Source organism: Mus musculus, chromosome 1, assembly GCF_000001635.26.
Source record: "Mus musculus strain C57BL/6J chromosome 1, GRCm38.p6 C57BL/6J".
Classification (NCBI taxonomy): domain Eukaryota; kingdom Metazoa; phylum Chordata; class Mammalia; order Rodentia; family Muridae; genus Mus; species Mus musculus.
Window position 1 is genome coordinate 51,566,101 of NC_000067.6, and position 22,279 is coordinate 51,588,379.

Genomic DNA, 22,279 nt, shown 5'->3' on the forward strand with positions numbered 1-22,279 from the left:
TAGCTACAGTTAGGACCGCCTGTCAACTTGTATCCAGAGAAGCTCTGAGTCCCACCCTCCAGGACTATTGGGTGACAGCCCAGGAGACAGGCCAGAAGACACACTGAATAAAGACTCCTGAAATATGAGAAGGGTGTTGATCTGAGCAGGGCCTGAGCAGCAACTGCAAGCTCGAGATAGGCAGACTTGTCACCTGAGTGAAGGAACCTTTCATAGCAGCTTGGCACTTGAAAAGAGTAAACCTCACAAAGAACAAATAGAATAAATGGAAAGGAGATGCCTCTCCCCCTCCGAACCATCTCACCAGATAGCATGTGGCAGCAGCCTGATATTTTTGGGTACAACGCACAGCTTGTAGCTATTATTTATCTCTTTTTATCATGTTGGCATTTGAGCACCTTATCACCATATGGGAGGAAAAGATCTGGTTTCCTTTGCTTCGGCTGTGTTCTCAACCTGCAGTGCAGGAGCCCTGGTGTTAATTCTCAACGGTACTCATATGCCTGCTGGAAAGCAACAAGCAGAAAAGAGGCGACGCTTGTAGCCCATCAGAGGACTGGAAAGGTGAGGACATCCAGGGTTCTTCCTTGGGTAAGCTGAGCTCGCTGAGATGTACAGAGATTTGTTTCTTGGCTCTGGCTTCCCTTTTCTTTTCTGACCCTCATGCCTCAGCCAGAGTAGGAGGGTAAATGGCTTGCCCAAGCCCTGGGCTCTAGCTGCCCTCTAATTAGTCAGGCCTGGCCTCCAGCACACCTGTTCTTTTCACCTCACACACACTGCTGTTCATTTACAATCAGCAACATTCATTATCAGGAGCAAAGTGGCTCCTTCTCATTCGAGCTCCTTCCTTAACCCTTGACATCTGTAAAATACCTGGACAAAGTGGTAGTTATTCCTGTCTGAGGAAGGGCCAGCTGGAAACATCACTTCTTCTAACCTGTGTTTAAATGCAGATCTACTCAGCTTACAACTAAAAGCCGGGTCCTTCTTTTTGATGTTGATATTAATGCTGCTCTTTGGCTTGGTGTTACTTTTAGTTTTTGAAACAGGGGCTTTTGTAGCCCAGGTTGACCTAGAATCTGTTATGGAGCAAAAGATAACCCTGAATTCCTGATTGTCCCACCTCCACTGCCGAGTGCTGGAATTACAGCCATTCTGTTTATGTGATGCAATCAAGCCCAGTACTTGTTTACGCTGGGTAAATACCTATCAGACATCTACGTGCCCAGCTCATGCACTCCTTGATGAAAGCAAGACTTGCACTTCTAGAAAAAAAATAACTTGAGAATTCATTTTAAGATTTATCTTTATTGTTTCATTTATTGTATATGCGTGTGTCGCCTGTGTTCAAGTTTGTGTACCTTCAAAGGCCAGAAGAGGGTGTTGGATCCCCTGGAGCTGGAGTTACAGATAGTTGTGAGTCACCTGATATGGCTATTAAAAACCAAACCCCGAGCAAAGCCAGGTCCTCTGGAGGCTCACTGTGTGGTCCAGGAATGCAATCTTCTTGCCTTGGCCTCTCCATTAAAGGAGCAATAAGCATGAGCCATCAAATACCCTCAACTATTAAGGCTTAAAGTAAAACAAGAGGGTAAGAAAGGATAATTCCTAGATCCTTTTCGAGCAGTCAGTTGGGAAACCTCCATGGGAAAAGGCAAATTTGCCTACTGCTTGCTCACTGGATGCTGATCAAATGGCACAGGTGGGACCCATCCGCAGAGGCCTTGCTGAGCAAGTGAAGCCTATCACAAGCGAGGGTGCACAGGAACTGATTTGAAAGTGACCTTCGGGAACTTCCCAGATGATGAAGATGCCTGGGTCTGGACTGACCAGGCTGTGTGCCACAGAACTGCACGCTTCCCTCAGAATCCATGTGTATTTATGATCTATATACTTCATATACACAATGTGAGTCCTATATATCTATGGTAATTTGTATTAACAATTTATATCTTTATAAACTGCACAGAGAAACCTTTGGAAGTAGAAAACAGAGTCATGTGATAATGCACACACAGCAAGCACTTGATAGAAAAGCTGTTGAGTAGTTGTGCAAGAGCGGTCATTGCAAGAGTTCATTACCAAGAGTTCTTGCTTAAAGGACCCCTTCTGCCAGCCCAGACACATAGGCAAATTCAGCAGTGTCACCAAAATGGAAGTTCCTTAGCCCTAGGAAAATATTTTTAGTAATCCTCTGTACACTTTTGTGAGAGTACAATAAATCAAACCAACACCTTTCATGATTTTGCCACCCGATACTATTACTATATCCAAACTCAAAAATATAAAGTAATATTTTTTGAGGAAAGGTACTCTATCCTGAAATGCAAAGAAAGATTTTTTTTTAGGTTGAAAAGATGTATAGACAGGTGACCAGTGCCCTCTGACGGGGCTCTGTGCGTTGGCTCAATTCTATATGTACAATCCCTGTATGTGATGGGGCTTAATGTGGGAGCCGCCTGTCCCTGTGTGTGATCCTCTAGAAAGAAATGCAGAGCAGTCAGCTACTCTCACAAATCATTTTCTGGCTGGGCTGATGGCACAGGCCTGGTAATCATGCTACCTGAAGACCTAGGCAAGAAGTCCAAAATTTCAAGGTCAGCCTGAGCAACATACACACACACACACACACACACACACACAAATAATAATTAATACTAATGATAATAATAACTATTACTAAATTTTAAAATAGTAAAAATATGTCTTAGGATAGCTCACTGGTAAAACTGGTAGGACACTTGTCTAGTACGCATCATGTCCTGGGTTTAGTTCCCAGTACTACACATGTGCACACACATACAAGTTTACTCCTGAAGTACATACTAGATGTGTGTTATGTTTATTCGTACAGTAGAATGCATCTCTTCTAAGTCCTAGACAGACAGGATAAATTACTGAGTAAATTTACCCATCTTAATCATGGTATGTTCTCAGCAACAGCATATGAAGACATCCCTTTAATAAAAAAATTAGTCTGGGTTTGTGTGCATGTGTGTGTGTGGGTATGTGTGTGTGCGTGTATGTGTGCGTGAGTGTGTGTGTGCGTGAGTGTGTGTGTGTGTGTGTGAGTGTGTGTGCGTGTGCGCATACGCACGCACATACTACAGCACTCATTCAGAGGCTAGAAGACAGCTTCATGGAGTCAGTATTTTTCACTTTTATGTGGGCTCCAGGGAGCCAACTCAGTTCATCAGGTTTGCACGGCAAGAGCTTTTTATCCCATGAGCCATCTTGTCTGCCTGACTTTAATATTTGTATCCACTGGGGAGTATGACAAAGAAATTAAGCAGCCAAGCAGAAAAATGCAAACCAAATTGTAACCTCTAGGTTAAAAGGAGACAATTCCCATCAGATGGTGACTCCATACTGGTACAGAGTTGTGGAACATTCCTTTACCAACAGGGACCTCTCAAATATCCCAATTGTTTTGTCTCTAGAGAATTCACACTGTAAATGAAATAAACAATAAAATATTATAGGACAGATATTACTGAAGAGATACAATTTTCTGTTTCAATTCCTAAAAGATACATTTTAAAGGGGGAAAAAAAACTAGAAATGATGACAAAGTAAGGCTACCTCAAAGCTGTGGACAGGTTTTTACCCCTTTAACATATGCAAATATTCACTTAGGGAAGAAAGCACTAGAGCGTTACCCACTCACTGACCACAAGTGTAGGTCCTCACAAAACCTTGTGGGTAACCCTAGCAACGGGTTAGAAATAAATCCTTGGATTACCATCACCACCACCACAGCCACCACCACAACTACCACCAACACCACTGTATCCATCACCCTCACCACCATCACCACCCTGCCACACCAGCCAAGTCAGAGTCCCTGGGGGCAACTCCACAACCAGTGCTGCAAGAACCCCCCATAGTTTCGAGGCCGGAGAAAGGCTGAGAGCCACTGACTCATTCCAAAATATTGATTGGTGTGTTAAGCACTGAGATACAAAAGCAAGAATTTAATACATCCACAGCTTAACTGGGAGCTTTCTCAGAAAGTCAAGGTATTTATCGGGCTATGCGCCATGAGGGCCAGAGTTTTGATACCCAGATGTGATGGCACACACCAGAGACAAGCGTATCCCAGATACTCACTAGCAACCAATTTAGCCGAAACAGAGGGCTCCAGGTTCAGTGAGATGCCCTGGCCCAAATAGATAGAGACATAGATGGATACATAGATGATAGGTAGATAGATAGATAGATAGATAGATAGATAGATAGATAGACAGACAAATACATAAATTGAAAAGTAATAGAGGAAGCACCCAAGTCAACCTCTGGCCTCCACACAGTCCCACAACAGGTCAGCATACTCACCACACACATGCACATAGCACTAGCCAGCAGAATGATGTTTTGACTGACGTGTCCTATGATCACCTACTGGGAGTATCTACCAACAACCCCAGTTTGTGCCAGGTTTTATCTCATACACACAAGCCTATGATGTCTAATTTATAAATTAGACACAGCAAAGGACTTGACTAGTAGTCTCCCCACTAATCTTTATACCTTTCATCTTTCCTTGAACACATGCAAGCATCCCTTGCTTACAGGAGAGCTTGATGGCAGCACTTGCTTCACACATCCTTTGCCCAACCCTTCAGAGCAGCTCAGTGCTTGCTGGCCCAGCACACAACTGTCAGTTCAGACACATTTTCCATCCACAGTCAGATTTTTTCTCTCTCTTTTAACTAAATGCTTGACACAAACTGTGGTTATAGCTTTTAGAGCTTGAGGCGAGACAGCAAAACCAGTACACACTTCTTTTCCCTTCCTTATACTTTCACCAAAAAAATCATTCTTACCAGAGATCCCAGCAAACTCAGTAACATGGCTTCTTTCCTTTCCTCTCCTTTTCTTTTCTTTCTTTCTACTTAAATTAAGGACTTTCAACATTTCACTTTACAGCTTCTCTTTGGCACAGCTGAGCTGTTAGCATCACTGCTGTGCACTTTGCTGCCATTATTAAATAAAATAAGAGTAACTGAGCACAAGCACAGTGGTCAGGAGAGTGGTGATGTAATGGGGGTGAGACTATGAAATAACTAATAGGCAGGTGGCATGCAGCTTGGCTACACCAGACCAAGGGATAGTTCTTGTCTCTGGTGAATGAGGCAGAATGACGCAAATTTTCATCACAGGACTCAGAATGGCATGTCTTACTTTTTTTTTTTTTTTTTTTTAGTTATTTATGGATTGGTTGGTTGATTTTAATACAGGGCTTCATGTATTCCAGGTTAGCCTCAAACTTGATATATAGCCAATGGTGTCATTAAACTTCTGATCCTTCCAGCTCTATCTCTTAAGTGCTGGGATTACAGGCACACATTACCACGGTGCCAGGGATTGCAAACACTACCAACTGAGCCATATCCCCAGCAACTGAAATTCTGCATTTAATAATTTCAGACTACAGTTGATTACAGGTAACTGAAACCGCAGTGAATAAAATGAGTGTTATCCTCTTAATTCTGTTATACCCCATAATCTGTCACCCACGGATTAAAATTTCCCAAACTACGGTATAAAAGTTTAATATCATGTTCCTTTCCTCGCATAAAATCTTCTTTATAATCTTTCCTAAGATAGTAATATTTCTTTACCTTCTATCCTTGACTAAACCATATTTTGGAAAAAAATTTAAGTTGTCCTTAAACACAACTTTAAACCCCAAACGTAGAGGAAACTTTTATCTGTTCTCTACCAATAAAGGAAGAGTGGGGTCCAAAGACATTTACATTACACTGGCTTAACTCTCCAAGCTGGTGTGAACAATAAATGCCAAAATCCCCAGTAGATGAATATGTGATGAATACAGAAGAGACCAGCACCTAATTGTCTAAAAGTCCCAATAGTCTACACACAGATTCCAAGAAAAAACCAATCACATGATAGCACACCAAGTGCAGACATGCTGTAATAAACTAGCAAAGCATCGTTAACTACACAGTGTTAACTACTTCTATAAACACTGGGAGGTGGTAAGTAAATTGTTCACAAGTGTGAAGGTTACCTGGGCCTTTGCTGAACAGCACAGTGAGATAAAAGAAATAACAAATGAAATAGAAAAATTAAGTAAATACTATTATTGCAAGAAACAGTGCATTTAAATAAAGTTAAATGAAAGTGTGGAGATGTATGCCCTAGGTGGGCAGAGTGAGATGGCAGGCTATTTTATCACATTACTCAAGCAGACCACAATTTCAAACTTACACTCAGTTTATTTCTGAAACTTTCCATTTAATAATTTGTATCACATTTGAGCTCAAGTGATTGAAATTGTAGAAAGCAAAATAAGTGTGAGACCGTGTACCTAAAAAGAGGTGATTCCCTGGCTGTAGCCGAATCACGTGACCAGCAAGGAGGCGGGCACAAGTTGCTCAGTCAAGAGCCCCTTCTGTTTCCTCTCCTTTGTCTCTTGGAGGCTGCAAGCTTTGAATGAGGCATGGTCTCTTGTGGTTGTGTGTTCAAACATGTGGTCCTCTGTTAGTGATGCTGTTTTGGAAAGTTATGAAACCTTTAGGGAGTGGAGCCTGTTCGGAGGAGGAATGTCACTGTGGGCGGGCTTTCACAGTTTATAGCCTCACTCCACTCCCAGTTCTCTCAGCCTTCTTTGTGGGGTTGAAATGTGATCTCTCAGCTTCCTTCTCCACACCATCCAGCCATGAGGACTCTAATCCATCTGAACTTTTCATCTATAAGTTGCATCGGGTCATGGTGGCTTATCACAGTAACAGGAAAGTGATACAAAGGTCATGAGCTGTGTGGTTTCCCTCTGCCCCACATCCCTACCACAGATTGCCTCCTCCTAGGCCGAAGCTGCAACACAAACTGATCATGAACTGGAACCTGTCACCAAATATGTCTTTTCTCCTTTCAAGTTGATTATATCAGGCACTGCATTATACTGATAGAAAGCTGATTAACATATTTGCTGTCTTTTGATTCTTGATTTCTGTAAGGAAAAGTAGTGGTCCCTGGTGGCTGTTTGTCTACGTGTGGACACAGGTCTGGTGCTGCTGTATTCAAATGCTAAATACTGGTTTCCAAGAGCTGGTTGCGCCACCCCCCCCCCCTTCCCGACGAGATCCTCAATTACATCAGCTTTTGTTGTTTAAACCTTGCCCCCTAAAGTTATCTCTGATTGGTCATTAAAGATGCCTACAACCTGAGCTGGGCAGAAGAGATGGAGGCAGAGTGAGATTAGGTTCTGAGTCACAGAACACTGAGGGAGAGAGGAAGAAGGAAAGAAGTCACGGAGAGGTAGGTAGATTGTGATCACATGACCATGAGGACTGGCCTGATGGAATAGGAGCAGCCCAGACTGATCATGGCAAGTAATATCTCCAGGATCGCCACAGGGAAATAGACAAAATAGCATAAAGGGTTGATATCTACCCAGCTCTTGTGATCTAATGCTTATTATAAATCTAAAGGTCCCTGAGTCTTTTATTTGGGAACTAAATGATCTGAAGTAGGGCAAAAACCCCTAAAGGGGTTGCCTAGAATCATAATTATCACAACAATGAGCCTTGCAAGAGGAAGCATCTGGATAGAAACAAGGAGATGCAACACCAGTAAGAAAGCCTGAGTGGAGGAGAGGTTTGAGGACACTGCACTCACTCACGGCTTTAAAAGAAGAGGTCAGGGCAACAGCCACTGAATACAGTAAATCCAAGGATACAGAGTCTCCCCTTATAGCCCCAGCTCTACTCAGTGAAATGTCTGAGCCATGGCTCTCAAGACAGCTGTCCACCCATAGCATGTGAAAGCTGTGATGTCCAAGCCACCCTTTAGCCAGTAAATCAGACTATCAGCTGTGAGACCTAGAGAACATTATTTTCAAACTCTCCAGGCAATTCCTATATGCATCTAAAATTGTGATTCACCATCCTAGAGACCAAAATGTCAGAGAAGAAGGCAGCATGTGGTACTGTCTGTGTAACAACCAGCCCCTGGGCTGCTCATTGAGCTCTGGCATCCTCTAGCAGGAAAGCATTTTTTTTCTATGACAGTAAGAGTGGAAAGATGCAACCTACTAAAGGTACCACATGTATAAAATTTAGAGCATGTTTGTTGTCAGGGTTTCTATTCCTGCACAAACATCGTGACCAAGAAGCAACTTGGGGTGGGGTGGGGTGGGGTGGGGTGGGGTGGAAGGGTTTATTCAGCTTATACTTTCACATTGCTGTTAATCACCAAAGGAAGTCAGGACTGGAACTCAAGCAGGTCAGGAATCAGGAGCTGATGCAGAAGCCATGGAGGGATGTTACTAACTAGCTTGCTTCCCATGGCTTGCTCAGCTTGCTTTCTTATAGAACCCAAGACTACCAGCCCAGATATGGCACCACCCACAAGGGGCCCTCCCACCTTGATCACTAATTGAGAAAATGCCTTATAGCTGGATCTTATGGAATCATTTCCTCAACTGAAGCTCCTTTCTCTGTGATAACTCCAGCCTGTGTTACGTTGACACAAAAACAGCCAGTACATTTGTGTTAGATTGCAAGACAATCCCTCAATCTTCCACTTATTAGATGTCTCAAAGAACCCAGTCTCTCCCATCAAGTCAATGTCCAGAACTTTACTTCTCAAATGGCTCTAGTTGAAAACTTCTGGTTTTCAGGCAGTTGATCTCATAGGCTTCACATTCAAATTCCTCATAAATATACACTGTGTTCTTACTGACATGAATATTCAATAGTTCCAAATATTATTATTTGTAATAACCCACTTGTCAACTGCCTCCTGGTTCAAGTTGTATTATTAAATTCTTGGTTTTCAGTGGCTGTCATCATGACTTGGAATTTAGAATTCCTACAAGTAGGCTACAGTTGTTCCTTTTGGAGAATGGCTGCAAGGCAGTACTAATACACAGCTCTCCTGCATTTAATGAGAGAAGCCATGAACACATTGCCTTGCATGATTCTTTTTGTTGCATGGCCCCAGTAGAGACACTAATCTATTCAGAAAACTCTGATACAAAGTCTGATAAGGTTACTCATCTTTATCCTTAGTTTAATTGATAATATACAGAGACAGACTTTAGCTTTCAGCTTCTACCAACAGTTAGCATAAATCTCGTAAGAAAACACATTTGTAACATACTGGAAGAAATAGCCATTAGAGTCACATTTGTCAACCCCAAGCTGCTCAATGCACAATTGCTTCAACATTTACTTTATTTCTGCCTTTTCTTCCTGGTATAGATCAATCTTTAAACAGTCTTTCTTGTTTCCTTTAGGTGACTATGAAGAGTAAGACCTGCAGGACTGATTCTACTTCAAACCACATCAACCCACATTAGGTCATTTTGTTTAAAGTCCTATGGCCTTGCCTGATACAGCTGTCTCCTGAGAGGTTCTGCCATACCCTGGCCAATACAGAGGTGGAGGCTCTCAGCCAATCATCAGACTGAGCACAGGACCCCAGTGGAGGAATTAGAGGAAGGACTGAAGGAGCTGAAGGGGCCTTATCTGGCATCAATGGGAGGTGAGGTCCTTGGTCCTGTGAAGGTTTGATGCCCCAGTGTAGAGGAATGCTAGGGCAGGGAGCCCCGGAGTGTGTGAGCAGTTGAGGGAACACCCTAATAGAATCAGGGGGATGGGGAATGGGATAGGGGTTTTCAGAGGACTGGGGAGGAAGGACTGTTTACATTTTGAAATGTAAACAAATAAGGTATCCAATTTAAAAGTAAGATTAATGTATCTTGCTGGTTAAGGTTTGGGGATTTTGTGACAGGGAAAAGCAATACAGTCAATTCAGTAGGTTTAGTGGGAATAACAGAAACTTGCAAAGCCTATAGAAGAACATCAAGCTATTGCATATGTTGTACATGTCGGAATATTCAGTATATCGTTATGAATTTCTACTTTGTTATCTTTAATTACTAACAATGGGTAAAGGTAACCTTATGTGGACCCTTTGTCGTGGAAAATTGACTAAATAATCTTTCTATACAATTTGTTTAATGTGACTTTAACATCCAACTCTGTTATTAAAAATAACTCTTCTGCCGGGCGTGGTGGTGCACGCCTTTAATCCCAGCACTTGGGAGGCAGAGGCAGGCAGATTTCTGAGTTTGAGGCCAGCCTGGTCTACAAAGTGAGTTCCAGGACAGCCAGGGCTATACAGAGAAACCCTGTCTCAAAAAAACCAAAAAAAAAAAAAAAACAAAAAAAAAAACAAAAAAAAAAACCTCTTCTTCTAAAGTGTTGTTTTGTTTTGTTTTGTTTTTGTAGAATACTTTCTCCTGAGGAGTATAGTGTTGGCTTAGTAGATCAAGAAATCCTTTGATTTCTTATTCATTAATTCAAGCTATTTCTTAAATATATTCTATTGTATTCTTTTTTAAATAAATAAATAAAGTCCTGTGGCTTTATAAAATCCTGCTTATATATATTAGAGTTGTCTCTCCTCAAGAAGATAACTTGGACTTTTATTTAGGCAACTAAAATTAGCCTATTGGACAAATTAGTTAAAGCTGAATGAGCTTTTGTTCATTAATATTAAATCAAATTATGAAAATGGGACATTTGACATCAAATGAGTTACAACCACACGCACTTACCTTTTTTCAAACTAGAGTGGGGAAATTCCTGTGTTTAGTCCAACTAATGTACACACATAAATGTGTAAATTTAAGGCATGAATTTTTTTTTACTAAACCCTAAATAAACTTATTTTAAAAGCGTGTGTGTCCACTGATAAGTGGATATTAGCCCAAAAGTTCTGAATACCCAAGATACAAATCACAGACCACAGGAAGCTCAAGAAGGAAGACCAAAGTGTGGGTGTTTCAGTCCTTCTTAGAAGGAGGACAAAATACAGGAACAAATATGGAGATAAAGTGTTGAGCAGAGACTGAAGGAAAGGCCACCCAGGGACTGTTCTACCTGGGGATCCATCCCATATACAGACACCGAACCCAGACACTATTTCGGATGTCAAGAAGTGCATGCTGACAGGAGCCTGATATGGCTGTCTCCTGAGAGGCCCTGCCAGAGCCTGACAAATACAGAGGCAGATGCTCGCAGCCAACCATTGCACTGAATGTAGAGTCCACAATAGTTAGAGAAAGGACTGAAGGAGCTGAAGGGTTTGCAACCCCATAGGAAGAACACCAATATCAACCAACCAGACCCCTCTATACACAGAGCTCCCAGGGACTAAGCCACCAACCAAGGAATACACATGGAGGGACCCAAGGCTCCAGTTGCATATGTAGCAGAGAATGGCCTTGTAGTGGTAGGAGAGGTCCTTGGTCCTATGAGATCATAGGAGATGTCCCAGTGTAGGGGAAATTGAGGGTGGGGAGGTGGGAGTGGGTGAAGGAACACCCTCATAGAATCAGGGGGAAGGGGGAAGGGAGAGGGGATTTCCAGGAAGGGGGTGGGAGGGGGGAACTGGGTAAGGGGATAACACTTGAAAAGTAAATAATTTTTTTTTAAAAAGGAGCAAAAAAAAAAAAAAGTGTGTGTGTCTTTGTTGGTTTTGGCCTTATATGAGGGCCAAAAGTTTCTGTATTTTAGGAAAAGCAGAAGTTAGTAACTCTATCCTATCTTCTGCCATTCAAGTTATCATATACATAGAAAAATACAACAGGATGGGTGACTTCTAGAAAAGAAACAGTCATTCTCTCCATTCAGGGGGCTGGAAAGACCACAGTCAAGATGCTGAAAGATGTATGTTCTAGTGAAGACTGCTTCCTGGTGCACAGGTTACAGGCCTTCTTACCACATCCTCATTTGGAGAAAGCTCCTTTTCAGATGGCATTAAACCAACTTGTGACAGCCCCACCCTTCCTTATAACCTATTCACCACTCAAAGACACTTCCGCCAAGTAGCATATTACTGAGTAGCTTCCGCACATCATTTTGGAGGAGAGGAACTGCCAACATTCAGACCACAACATAGCCTCATGTTTTTGTGGACATGTGAGTCCCTACTATAAACACCACACTTTAACTATATTGTTGTTAGTTTTCAGTAGAAATTCATTGAGATGTCCATGGAAGATTGGCAATATCCCCTCCCAACATCATAGACTATCAGAAACTCCAATACCTGGTATGAGAGGCTCCCTTGTGAGTTGTTTGTCAGGGTCATCCAAGAAACTGCTGAAACATTATAGGCTATTGCTGTTGCCTAGGTTGTTTCCCACAGGTTAAAGATAAGTCCCGATTGATGAAGATACTAAATATTCCCAACACAGGTGGTTCTGGCATCAAAGCCTTCTCCCTGAAGACTAGCTTTATGGTACCAAAAGTCACCATGCATGCTTCCAAGGGAGGGAAGCAACCGACACTCCTACCCAGAGGTGATGCCTGTGAACTAACAACAACTGACCAACATGCCAATACACCCATTAGGGTGCAAGACTGTCACGCACACTTTGTTGGTAACCAACAGCTTTCTAATTATACTTAAGGATCACTCAACAAGAGGTAAATCATGCCTAACCAACCAGCCCAGGTTAGTGAAGTCACACGAGGAAAAACTACAACCACAACTTTACTGAACCAGTATAATTTCTAACAACATTCTAAATATTTACCCTTACACTTATACATAAGTATAGGTCTCACCCCTCATCAAAGAAACATCTCCTTGCAACAGACAGAGGCCATTACAGCAATCAAGAACCAATGGATGGAAATGCAGAGAACAAGAGTCTGTGTGGTACCCAGGCCCAATGATACATACATTTACAACACAATTCCTGTTCCTAAGGTTCAGGTATCATTGTGGAAAAGAGAGTGAAAAGATTGTAAGATCCAAAGAAACAAGAAGCTTGCTGTGAGATGTTTCTCCTAGAAATGTCAGAGATAGCTACACACATTATCACATCTCATCAACATGGCTTTCTGAATAAGACCTGAACCAGGACTACAACAATAGACAGCCTAACAGAATAGGGGGAAAGCTCATGAGCCCTCAACATTACACAAGAACTCTAGGTAACTAAGGGATGCAGAGATCAGGAAAAAAATAGTCTTCCCTAGATAGGAGCCACATAGCTGGCTATCCAAAACCAAGTGATCATCCCTGAAAACATGTGTACACAACACCATACGGACTGAGTAGGTTGTATTTATATGTTTAGGAGTGTGTGTGTGTATGTGTGTGTGTGTGTGTGTGTGTGTGTGTGTGTGTGTGTGTAAAAGTTAAAAAAACAGAAGCAGAAGTCATAAATTGGAGAGAAAGCAAGGTGGGGAGGGGTGCATGGGAAGGGCCGGAGGGAAGAAAAGTGAGGGAAAAATAATGTTCTTATATTTTCATTTCAAAACATTTTTTCTTGTTTTTCTTTTGTTTGTTTGTTTTTGGCTCTGTTTTTGTTTTGAGACAGGGTGTCACTGTATAGCTCTGGCTGTCCTACAACTATCACTATGGAGACCAGGCTAGCCTCAAACTCAGAAGGCCTGTCTCTCCATGTGCTGGGATTAAAGGCATGTTCTACCACGCTGGGTTTCAAAACATTTGTCTCTAAAGCTCCATGGGAAGACAACTTTATAGGTTAGTTCAATGTTTGGAAATATTCTAATGTGCTAATCCAACCTTGATAGACGTTTGTTTAAAAGGTTTTAAGTCAGTTTACAGAGCCCATGTACAGTCATCCCTCACCCCAGCTCAGTGCCAGGCACCCACCAGTCAGCTTTCTGTCTCCATGGTTATGGCTGTCAATGCATTCATACAATTGGGCTTTCGAACTGTGTGTCCTTGGTATCTGCTTTTTTTCCCTCCTGAATGTGTTTTAAGAGTTCATTCGCATTGAGGCATGCATTAAATAAAGCTTTGTTCCTTTTTATTGCCAAACACCGGTGATGGGGTTTAGCGTTTTGGTTTGGTTTGGTGACAGGATCTACCCAGGCTGGCCTGGAATTCTCTATTCTCCTGCTTCAGCCTCCTGAGTGCTAGGATCCCAGGCATATGCCACCACACCCAGGTGTTTTTGTTAACATTCAAAACGAGAAGCAAAAAAAAAGAACCTTTATTCAGTTAAGGAGAGATTATGACCATAGTGAGCCTGGCCAGCAGAGCTACACCTAGTGAGCAGGGATTCTGAGGCCAGGCGAGGGGGATGCTAATCTTCTCCCCAGCCTGGATTCTGCTGTCAGAAAGAAGCGTCTCTATTCATTCCGGGTCAGGGCTCAAGAATAATCCTAAGTCTCTGGTGGTCAAAGGTTTTCAGTCCCTCTGTAATTAGTTCCTCATTTGCTCAGACTGGCTCGAATCTGTGTACCAGGAGCCCCACCCAGACTTCCTCCATGAACACAATTACTAACCCTGCTTTCCCTTCGCATCTTTACCTCTCTCCCACATGTACCTGTTGATGTCGTTGTCTCTGCAGTCATAAGAAAAAGACAACGTTCTGAGCTGGATTTCAGCACTGGGACCTTCCCTGCCAGGCATTTCCAGCTCTGCTTCCATTTGATAGGGTCGAGAATTACACACAGCTTTATAAACACTTGGATAGCCCACGTTTCTTCTTTCTGTGTATTTCTTTATATTTATGCTTAAAAAAAAAACAGCCAGCTATTTACAGAATCTGTTTTGAATTCTAATGCTTTCCTGATAACAACCTACACACATCATAAAATTTTATTTTCCTAGTCTTTGCCTAAAGCCTGGGACTCTGGTAAGTGCCAGCTCTGTTTTTAGGCAGCTCTGATGATGGGATCCAGCCCGTTCTAAGGCAGTGTCACATGGATCTCTGCTTCCCATCCAGCTACTGTCTTCCTCACTACCCAGTGTCAGCCTTCATATTATATCTTATGAGCAGTTAGTGCCTCCTTTCAAATCCCACTGTCTCCAGTAGTTAGGATTATGTCAGTAATGAAAGAAAAACCTTCAAATCTCAGTATCTCAACAGACTAGAGCATTGGTTCATGTAACAACTGGAGGCAGGAGCAATCAGGAGATTCTGCTCACAGTCCCTCAGCAATGTCTCCCACAAGTGTCTTCTAGGCTCAGCCTGAACTAACAGCAGAGATGGGCAGAGATTTGAAGGTCTTGTGAAAGATATTGTGAGTCAGTCCTCTGGAAACATCTTACTCTACTTCAGCACTATTTCACACGTTACTGTGGGAAAAGATCACTCCTGACTCCATATAAATGTGTAAAGGAAGCTGAGGGATATACCTCATCACTATCCACAAAGGAAAATCAAAGGGGTTTGGAAGAAAACCAGTGTCTACTACTGAACTATGTTCTGAAGGAAGTGAAAATCAAAGGCAAATAGATAAATGTTAAAGATAGAGCCCATTTATTGATGTGGTAGAATATTGTACAGCAAATAAAATGACACTCTTAGAAATTATTGTCCAAAATAAACATGTGTTGATTAATATTAAGAAGAAAATTAGGATATAAATTTGGTTTAGAATTATCAGAATTTTACTGATAGGTTAATCTGACCTATCAGTAAAATTCTGGAAAGAATTATACAAAATGATATGTACAAATTGTATGAGAGGAATGTAGATTTGTGAATTTTTTCTTCTTATCCAAACTACTTCCAATCTACTGCTGTAACTATAAATAAAATGAATATTCTTTTAAAGAATAATAAATGCATAGCTGTATTTATATCTTCTATGTAGAAGTTGCCTCTAATCTAGCTACTTCATGTCAATATCTATAATAATAACTTCAGGAAATAGCAAAATCAAGTAATGTACATTTCTACTTAATAAAGTGGAATGAGTAATATCATTATTTAATTATGTATTCCAGAAAAGTGCTCTGAGCTAGAAAAAGCCAATGTGATTTCTTCAAAGATGGCACTACTGGAGAAATGCAATTTTTACTTAATTTTCCTACCAAAGCTCTTTGTGTATTTTTTATTGTTTTAATTTCATTTGCAAAAAAAAAAATCCTTGTGATGTCTAAATCCTTGTGACTCTCTGCCTCCTCCCTCCCTCCCCCCTCCATCCCTCCTCCCCCTCTCCTCCCCCTCTCCTCCCCCCTTCTGCAATATGTAACCTACAAAAATGCATTTCACCTAGCATCTGGATCCTAAAGGCAGCTTCCTGTGTCTGTCCATGTACTTCTGTGTTAGAGCAGACAGTGAAAAAGACACAGGAATCAGCAGACTTATTACCACACTGCTGCTGTCTCAGACGCAGAACGGAGTGGCCAGGTTGAGAGCTGCTTCTATGATCCCTTCATCTGATCAACTTCAGATCTCTCATGATCAATCAAGTGTTCCCAAATCTCAAATGAGCTGTTAATCTCACCTCTCACCAGGACTGCAAAACTCGATGTTGTAGTGTTTGTATGAGAGCCCGCTGACCTCTCTGTTCACAATGGATGTCGATTTTCAATTAGAATAAGCCTTAACCATCTTTTCCAGCCACTGAAGGCAGGCCTGTCTGTCGGTCTGCAGCTTTGGTCAATCAACCCCTGGGATTCCATGGTATTGTCTTTATTCTCCTCAAAATGTGTTTCACAGGAATAGGTTGGCATTCACGGTGGACGCTGTGGAGAGAAATCAAGGGGTTGTGCATAGCCTGGTACTGTGATGCTGTTGGTATTGACACTCGCTTGTGCCTTGTGTCTGGCTCTCTGGGCAGAAGTGGAGTCACAGGCTGTCTCCTCACTCCTGGTCTGAAGTTCTAAGATTATTTTTTGTTACGAGTTTATGATTTTTCCAATTCTAAAAAAGAAAGGAAAAACTTTTTAAATTCCAGATATCTTATTAAACACCTTTATGATTATTCCCACTTAGGAGCACATTTTTATCTGACCTCCGACCATCGTTAGCATACAGTGGGTCCCCATGAATGGCAAAACATGTACAGCTAGTAACACAATTCTGGGATCTAATCTTTAATATTTTGCCAGGGATTATGAAGAAACTTATAATTATGTTTTACTTTGGATTTACCCATCTTTCCTTTATCTCACACTGAAATATAATCAAAATCAGCCTGTTTCCATTCGCTTGCAAATCCCCATCTTAAAGTTCCTATTCAAAGTCTCCCCAATTTTCATTTCTCCGTCTTTTCTTATTATATTAAATCCTGATATCTGGAAATGAAACTATATAGCAGCATTACCCTGTTCTTTTAAAAATACAGATCATATCTATTCTCTCTGCATTTTCCACATTATAACCATGGTGGGTTTTTTTTTTTTAATCCTTGACAGGTTGCAATTAGATTTCTTGCTTGCCATTGTATTATAGCAAATACTGTTATTATGGTAGAAGTAATTCACTTTATTTAGTGTACTACTCAGATAGTCGGCCAGATGCCTCCGATAGTAAATGTCATTCCCATTCTTTAATTATAATTTTTAATCTTTTCTGGTTTGCTGTTCTTTCAGTAGATTAATTAGTTTTATTCTAAAATTCAGAAATGGTCTGAGTTTAATGATATTTATTAATATGAATTATTATTTCCTATTGGTTTTCCCCTGCAGAAGAGTAAAGTAATTTTGTTCTTTCAAACTTTTTGGTCTAGTGACACACTGTCAGAGAACAACACAGATTTATTTAGTAATTGAAATTTTTAAAGTTTTTAAAATTATGTGTACGTGTATGTGTGTATATCTGTGTGCCACATATATGCAGGTGCCTGAAGAGACCAGAAAAGGACATTAGAGACCCATGAAGCTGGAGATTCAGACAGCTGTGGATCACCAGCTGTGGTCCAGGGAGCTCTACTCTTCTCTGTCCTCAGGAAGAATATGAGTGCTCTTGACTGCTGAGCCATCTCTCCAGCCACAGCTAGGTGTATTTCTGAAAGTTGGTGGTACTGACATTTCAATGATTGTCAGCCTCGGAGATATGCAACCAAAGGCTTTGGTCACACTCTAAAAGATACGCATTCCTCTAAAGATGTTTCCTTTGTCTAGAGTTGTTTATATACACAGGGCAAGATGAATGAAAGCAAACAAGATATGAAGCATATCTAGAGCCCACACACCCATAATCAAATTAGAACATGCGGCTTATCTGTCTGACAGTGAGGAGCATACTGACCCTACACATCCCTAGGCTACCCCTTAGTGCACTGATGCATTGCACTATTTTCATCTGTGTTGAACGGGCAAATATATTGGATTGACCCTCTTGCTGAGTACATGGATAGCTCAATTCAGTTCAATTGAGCAAGTCAGACAGAGTGAGCATTGTTGAGAAATGGAAGATAGAAGATGGGCTCTATAAACTGGGTGGCACTTACTCAGGTTCTGTGCCTCCCCGTTCTGTGATTTAGGCCAAATTACTTTTATCTCAAAGCTCTGATTGATTGATCTACACAGTAGGTATGTGGGGACTTTGCTCCCAGATTAGCTGTAAGAATTTAAAAGATCCTATTTACAAAGTGCCAGAAACCTAATGTGATAAGAACGCTCATTGCTATCAGGTGTTAGGGGTATTGAAGGTTGGTAATCTATATGCCTGTCATTCATTACTACCTAACAGGAACAAAGAACAACAACAACAACAACAAAAACAGCAACAATAACAAAACCCACATAACTGATTTCAGCTGGGTGAATCTTAGCAGTAGGTTGATGCTGATCTGTTCCGTAGTTCTCTAAGGGCCACTTAGAGTTTGTTTGTGCCATGGTCTTAGCAGGAAATATGAGGGGAGAAGCCTCACTAAATGAACGCAGCCCAAGCACGCTATGTATCATGAACATTTCACAGAGGCAGAAACATGTCCTGTAGCCAAAGCCGAGGGATGGGCAAGGTACTGAGCCTGGTGCTTCAGAGCAACAATTAAGTCACACAGTTTAAACAACCAGAGGTAGGTCAGAACCTGGAGGAATGTGGTTTTTTTTTCCTCTCAATTCTTGCTCCCAGCTATAATGGTACAACGTAAGCAAGTCGCAGATGGTGTTGTGGTTTGGATCTGGAATGCCTCCCAGAGGTATATGTGTGAAAGCTTGGTCTCTAGCTGTGGCAGCTAGCAGGAAATGACAGAAACGTTAGGAAGCAAGGTCTGGTTGGAGTAAATAGGTCATTGGGGTTGGGCCTTTTGAAGCATGCTGGAGCTCCAACCACTTCCTGTCTTTCTGTTTCCTGACAGCTGTAAGGTAAAGGGCCTCCTATGTCACAGGCTTTCAACACTGTGGTATTTTGCTTCACCTAATGCTGAGAAGTAGTGGTCCAGCTGACCTTGGGCTGAAACCTTGAACTCAGAGAAGCCTGTCCTCCTTTATATTGTATGTCACATGTTTTATCACAGTGACAAAGCTGTGACATGGGTGGAGTTCTGTCATATACACAGGGGGAAGGCACAGAAAGCTGCTATAGAAATTGTCCTGTAAGCCTGATAAGGTCAGATCTCCACCCATTTGGGCTTCTCTGACAGCTCTTTGCATCAAAGGTTTACTATCGTGGCAGATTTACCAACATTTTGGGTACAAAGGGCTAACATTTGACCAAATCTGAACCTTTGAGACTCTTGAACCCTGTGTCTGCAAATCAGCCATGCCCGAACAAACACGCAACAAACCCACAGTTACCATTATCAATGTTAACAATAGATTCATGAAATACTAATAAACAGACTTTTAAGAATACCATTTGGCAAAATTGTTGGTGTTTATCAAAGTGTAAGAAGGAACCAGCTGGGGCTGGAGAGATGGCTCAGTGGTTAAGAACACTGACTGCTCTTCCAGAGGTCCTGAGTTCAAATCCCAGCAACCACATGATGGAGATCTGACACCCTCTTCTGGTGTTTCTGAAGATAGTTTCAGTGTACTTATATATAATAAATAAATAAATCTTTAAAAAAAAAAAAGAAGAAGAAGAAGGAACCAGCTGACATCTGGAAGCAGCTCTCCTAGGAGTCCAGTCTTATCTCTCTATCAGATACCCACTCCCACCAGGCATTCCTAGATGATAAAAGAATTGGGCCTAGGTGTTCATTCTAACTGTAAAAGACCAACATAAGTTGATGCCCCGGACGATGTTTCCTGTGTTGTCTCTACTCCTGCTATGAATAACAAGTTTCTGTTAAACTGTGTCTACAATTCCAAACATAGAATATCCAATATTCAGTAGGCATTCATTGTTTAGTCTAAGCATTATGAAGACTTCTGTGTACCTCTTATTTATTCTCTGTTGCATGGTAAAACTAAGGCTGTGCATTGGAGCTAATGAGGAATTAGAATCACCATTTAAAAGTTTGGAAGACATCACAACTGTCAGGTTTTATTCAACTTTCATTTGAGAACCAAGCATTAGAAAGTAACATCCAAATCTTCATTGTTAAGTCTTTGATCAATCAAACAAGATGAGACAGGAAAAATAAATCTATGTTAGGTTCTCCTTCAGGCTGTGTGGTTGGTCTAGCTCAACTGTCTGGACAGAGCTCCTGCCAGCCAAAGCCTCAGACTCTTTGGACTGTCCCTGGTTAACCCATTATTTTAAGACAGGAAAACTAGATCTAGACTTTTAAAAAGTTGTCAGGACCAAGAGGAAGACAAGGTATTTTCATCTTTGGCAGGATCTAAGACTCATCAAACCCCAAGAGAAGAAGTTCTGCTCTCTGTGAAGCCACAGAGGCTACAACCAGAACAGTATGAATTGAGAGTGCTCCCATGAGTGCACTAGGGCCAGCTACATGGCGACTGCTGACCTTACAGTCTGAGGAACAGAACTGTGGGGCCTCTACAGAGCCTCAGGTGATGAGGCGCTACTGGTTCATGATGAGAAGAAAACAACTCAGGCCAGGTGTGGTGGTGTACATCTTTAATTGTGCTGGGAGGCTAAGGTAGGCTGATGCCTGTGAATTCAAGGCCAGCCTGGTCTACATAACAAGTTCTAGACCAGCCAGGGCTGCACAGTGAGACTGTCTTAAAACATTTTAAACAGGGCTGGTGAGATGGCTCAGCAGGTAAGAGCACTGACTGCTCTTTCAAAGGTCCTGAGTTCAAATCCCAACAACCACATGGTGACTCACAACCACCTGTAATGAGATCTATCACCTTCTTCTGGTGCGTCTGAAGTCAGCTACAGTGTACTTATGTATAATAATACTGAGCGAGCAGAGTTAACGAGAGCTAGTGGGGCAGACTGGAGTGAGCAGAGGTCCTAAAAAAACAAACAAAACAAAACAAAGCATTTAAAACAAAAACGAAAACTGGGTCTTCTCACTGGCTTACTTTCTCTTAATCCTCTCCTTTCTTCTCTTCCGAAGGTGTCCAGGAGCCTTCCCTTCTGTTACACACCCAAAACCATCTAGTCACTCCGTGAGTCTATTTCTAGTGGTTACTGGCTCTATTTTCAGATGAGCTTTTGTTTTTATACAAACCTCTGTAGGTAAATGAGTCTAGGAAAGAGTTTACTGTGTTTTCTGCTTCTACCTAGTCTTTAATTCTTTCACGAGACAGAGTGAAAAACTAGACTTAGCTGTTAGAAAGTAGGCAGCCAGTATTTTCAATTCTTTCTTAAGCCTGACCTATTTGCCTCATTCCTGAAAGCCATTTTTCACATCTACATTTAAATTTTAATCTTAGAAGCATACAATGTTCTAGTTAGAGAACTGCACTCATAATATACATATCATACTACTGGGCTCTCTGTTATAATTTTTCTACTTGTTGCAATAAAATATGGATGCAGGTGATTTTTATAATATGTGGAACAAACTTCATGATTAGATTATTAGAACCCCTCCTTTTATAGTTTCTGAATTTGTGAAATATTATTGAAAGCTTTTTAACACAGAGAATGAAGGAAACCATTCTTTCTCTGGTAACATCAAGCGATCATTGATTTGTAAATGGAACCATTAACAACAGCATTAGCAAAGCAAATGCCAAATAAATATACTTCTGTCCTCAGTGTTCATCCCCTTTATTTTGTGTGTGTGCGCGCACACACACACATGTGCACTTGTACCACAGTAGAAGTACGACTTGTCGAAGGAGATTTAATCCTTCCACCATGTAGGGTCTAGGGATTGAATTTGGTCACCAGGTCTAGCAGCAAATGCCTTTACTCAGTAAGCCATCTCATCAGTCCCTAGTCTTCCATTTTTGATCATTATAAAGTTCCACAAACTGTATCCCCTCATCTAGGTACTTGTGTGTGTGCATACACATATTGATAGATACATTTATCTCTGAGCCTATTGTGTACACAGCAATGCAGTTCACTGTAGTATGTGCATTCTCAATTTCAAGTATGTCTCTGAAAAGAGATGATCCCTCCATCTACCTCTATAAACAACCTGGTTTCCAGCAGATCACTGACCTCAGATAGGTGGAAAGATGGATTTATGAAAGTCCTTAGATC

The 22,279-nt window shown here is 41.4% G+C and overlaps 1 long non-coding RNA gene across 1 annotated transcript in view; it reads right to left on the minus strand.

The window, feature by feature from the left end:
- The window catches only part of Gm17767 (predicted gene, 17767), an 87,214-nt gene that overhangs the window by 56,596 nt on the left and 8,339 nt on the right, over positions 1–22,279 (minus strand). The window contains exon 3 of the long non-coding RNA NR_151621.1: positions 16,260–16,678. This is a non-coding gene — a long non-coding RNA (predicted gene, 17767). The remainder of the gene's footprint in view (positions 1–16,259; positions 16,679–22,279) is intronic.